We start from the raw sequence: 4,556 nt of genomic DNA on the forward strand, positions 1-4,556 counted from the left end.
TTCATCATTGTCCAGAATATGTAGAATGGTCAACTCACGTCCTACAACTAACTTTAGTTATAAGTCACAATGCTTTTTGTCGCTCACTATGCAATTGAGGATATTTTGTATCACTTTAGTTTTAGCAAGGTCTTGACTTGAGTCGACACTTCTATTGCATGTCTATTTTCTTATGTTTTCCCTGTTGGTTTCTGCTTTTATATACCATCCTTTACTCTTGCACTGTACATTGTCCCAAATCTCGTGGCGCTTTGTAATATATTGAATTTAAGTCCGTTAATTAATTAATAAATAAATAATTATCATTACCATTTTTTACTCAATTGTAACATTGTCCTTCTTGGCTCAAAACATACTTTCATAAACATTTACATTACCCATAATGTATAATCATCAGAGCAGGCTGTCATTAAGGATGAATTCATAAACCATATAAGCTACGCGGATGACATGATCCTCCTAGCACCGTCGATCAAGGGATTGAGATTACTGTGAAGAAAATTGAAAACAGCACAATATGATGTACAACCCGAAGAAGACGGAATTGATTGCGTTCCACCACGGAAATACAAGTAAGATGCTCCCCGTACACCTTAACGAGACAAGAATAAATACATGTACTTGAGGCACATTATCAATAAAAACTTATCGGACGATGACCATATCGAACGACAAAGTAGAAGCCTCAGCATAGTGTCTAATACGATTGCTCGCTGATTTTTTTTGTTCATTTTCATTGTTCAATGCATTTTGTACCGGCCTGTATACGTGTGAGACATGGTGTTACAATCGAACTTGCTCGATGTTACGACTCCGGATCCAAAAACGCCTGTAAAATCATATTTGGATACAGAAGATACAGCAGCTCATCGACAATGTTCACGGAACTAGGACTGAATGGATTTGCCGGCCTGATGGCCTCCGCACAACACGGTGGTGACCGCAGCCTACCAGCACCAAGCGCCACTTTTTTGAATAAATGGCATACAGAGCTCCGGGCCAATAAGGCCCCTTTCTCTTTCAACATGAGTTAAACCGCCACTCCTGAGTGGGCTAGAGGTGAGGCGAATTTATCGTAACCAGTAAAAGTTCCGGGTATTTTCATGCGATACTTTGTACTTGTGACTTGTTCAGGTATTTTTGATGAGTATTTTTCGTGGGTATTTTGATGGGTATTTTTGATGGGTATTTCGATGGGTATTTTTGATGGGTATTCCTGATCGGTATTTTTGATGGGTATTTTTGATGGGTATTCCTGATCGGTATTTTTGGTGAGTATTTTGAATAGGTATTTTTGATGGGTATTATTTTCTTTTGACCGGAAAAATGTGGGGTTTTTTTGACGGGGAATTCCGTAGCCACCCCCCCCCCACCAGTTTAGAAATTACTTATTCTGAATCAATCCTCATGTCGGTATTAAATACTTTTGAGTATTTTGTCACCAGTATTTTTACCAGGTATTTCTGTGTACCTGTACTCATAGTACCCAGTAACGAAAAGTACTCATGGGACTCACCTCTAGAGTGAGCGCAGGGCCGTGGCCGGGTCCAAGCTCATTCAAGACCACGTCCTACATAGTTCTAACTCTTAAATTTCATTGTATTCACCTAATTAACATGTTTATTTTTTATTTATTTTTAGATCTCGTGTATGTCTCAAATAATTGCTTTGTTCACATAATTACTGTTTATATTTATAATTTTCAGACTTTCTTGTACTTCCAAAAAAAATCGGTATGTTCACATATCTATGGTACAATCAATGTTTATATCAAAATGGGACATGTGGGATTGCACTAACGTCCCCACATCCTGGAATAAAAATTATTATTATTATATACTCTGATAGTAGAAACCATGTAAACTACAGGAAATTCGGGATTAATAAAGGTATTTAATCGGTTTTTTTGGTGTTATTAAAATAATTTTATTATTTATTAGGTGGGTGCAACTCGTAATTTGTTATGAATGTATTATTCCTCCAAGTAGCAGTGACATTCCTGTTTGGGCGCAAGAATCGCATTATTTTTCTTTCATAATTCAACAAGTGAACTGACATCTTTGACCAAATTGAAGAAGCAATTAATTGACGACTCGGGAAATATATTATCAGGTTTATGTTTCCACTAGCCGAGCACGAAAGATGTAAATTTTAATTGAATGGATTTGATGAGAGACATCTATTGAGAGGCTGACAAAATAAAATCACCTTTTTAGAGGAAAATTCTTAAGTTAACTGACATCTATCGCCATTTGTTTGAACCTTAATCTTAATATTTTTAAACATAAATTTCTAAGAATAATCATGATCATAAAGAAAATGAATTATTTGAAAAGAAGCGTAAGTATGTACAACGTATTTTTATGTCATTTCTGGAAGATATTTCATGCACGTTGTGAACGAGATAACTAGAAATTCTTCGGACCTCGCGTCCAGCGAAGGGTGTTTATAATTTCCTTTAATTTAATAAATCTAAACCAAAATTTACTCAGAAAACACAAGATTTGTTAATAGGTACTTAAATACCTACCTACTTTATTATAAAACTTTTTATTAAGTAATTATACAATTTGCTCAAATAAACGTCATTATCTCAGGGAAAATTTCTTCTTAATTCAAGCTTCCTTCAGACTGGTACCATAAAGGTAAAAAAACGCACAAGAAAGAAAAAATAATCTTTACTGAGCCGTTTAAACGGAACGTACAAATAAAAATACAGACAGACGAAATGCAAAAACAGTCGAGTTAAAACTTACTTTCTATCTTTTTAAGTGAATGCTAATGACGTAATGACTGATAAAATAATTTATTGTTCCCTGTTGCAAATAATTAAAGGTCACCATATAGATTTATTTGTGGTTTTCGTTCATGTGGCGGCTAGTTCAGAAACCGCGTTTTCCAAATTATTTAGGTAAATGTGCACCAAAGTATTTTTGGATATTTACATTTGCAAATAATATTTAGATATCAAAATAACAGTACTAGAACACTATAATGGTCATCAGAGATAGCTGAATAACAATTTTGACTATGATTTATTGATTATTTATATGACATGACGTCATATATCTACCTACCTATATATTTTTTCGATGATTCCTACTTATATAAATTATCATCGATTCCTTTATCAAACATTTTCATTTCCATATTTCTCTTACTCTTATAATATGGTTTTGTAAAATAAACAATAATAGATTAGAAATAAATACCTACCTAAGTATTTATAATATTGTTTATTTTGGGTTTTAGGCATTTCACCCTGAAAATAGTGCTTTGTGCCGGCAACAGTTAAAGTGGATAAAAAAATTCGGTTAATCTATTGGGAGAATAATAAAACAAATTAAATATTGGACTTATTTAGATCACTAAAACAAATTAAATGTTGAATTCATTCAGGTTAATAAACTTACATAAAGCTGTATGAACACGAGAATTGTTAAGAGATAAAAGGTATGAAATGTTAAGGGGGGATATAATATTGTTATGAATAGGTTATTACTGTTATTCCTTATTATTGTAGAAATATCTTTATATTTAAAGTTAAAGCTTTTATTTTAAATTAGCTCCACACAGAAGGTCCGAAGGAAAATTATTTCCCTCGTGGCGTAGGCCCATTTTTGGAGATGTTGAGTGGAAGGGTTTTTTTAAGGAGAGGAAGGAGAGGAAGATCTGGGAAGGAAAAAGGTACGAGGGTTAGTAGATAGTTAGGTAGGAATCTGGGGGTCAGACGGACGCATGAATTCATCCCTCCCACAGCGGTCGAGAGAGTCCTGCTGGAAAGATAAAATCTCCCCAACGAGTTTCTCCAAATCCTGCCCGCCATACAGTAGTGGGCAGACGCATACTCCACCAAGTCCTAGACAATCCCCACCACGTGAACAAGCTTCATCCAGATTACCAAAATATTACTTTGTGATAAATATAACCTACTAATTACTGCTCAACTTATTGGTATTCATATATTATATGTGGTAACAAATACATATGCCACATATTCACATATTATATTTGGTAACAAATAGATACGCCACATATTATATTTGGTAACAAATAGATACGCCACATATTCACATATTATATTTGGTAACAAATACATATGAGAAATAAGCCCAATACCGAATCACTACAAGTATTACAATACATATGGAGCCTAAAACCAAACCAGCAGTTTCAAAATACCACAAACTTATCATTCCCCACAGCAAAAGGAAGTGTAGGTAAGCATTTATTTTCGTATTGTGGTTTTAATAAGAAATCCACTTTTGAGAGAGAAGTTCCCTCAATATTCAGGAACAATATTTTAATCGTTCCCCGATATTTTATGATTCCTCTCGGTCTTCGGCCCCTTAAATAACGATATAATTATAAGTAGTCTAAGGCCCACTTACCTTTTATCTAATGAGCTATGTTAGTACCAAAATCAATCATTCATTTTGCTTTGACCGAAAGAGTGCAAGAACTTTAAAGGGTAGGCACAATTATTGGGATAAGATTAATATAAAAAATACTTTTTATGTTTCAACTTGAACTATATATTTAATCAACAGACAGTA

This window comes from Hesperophylax consimilis, chromosome 1 (genome assembly GCF_061612785.1).
Source record: "Hesperophylax consimilis isolate HC1 chromosome 1, BYU_Hcon_1.0, whole genome shotgun sequence".
In the NCBI taxonomy this organism is placed as follows: Eukaryota; Metazoa; Arthropoda; class Insecta; order Trichoptera; family Limnephilidae; genus Hesperophylax; species Hesperophylax consimilis.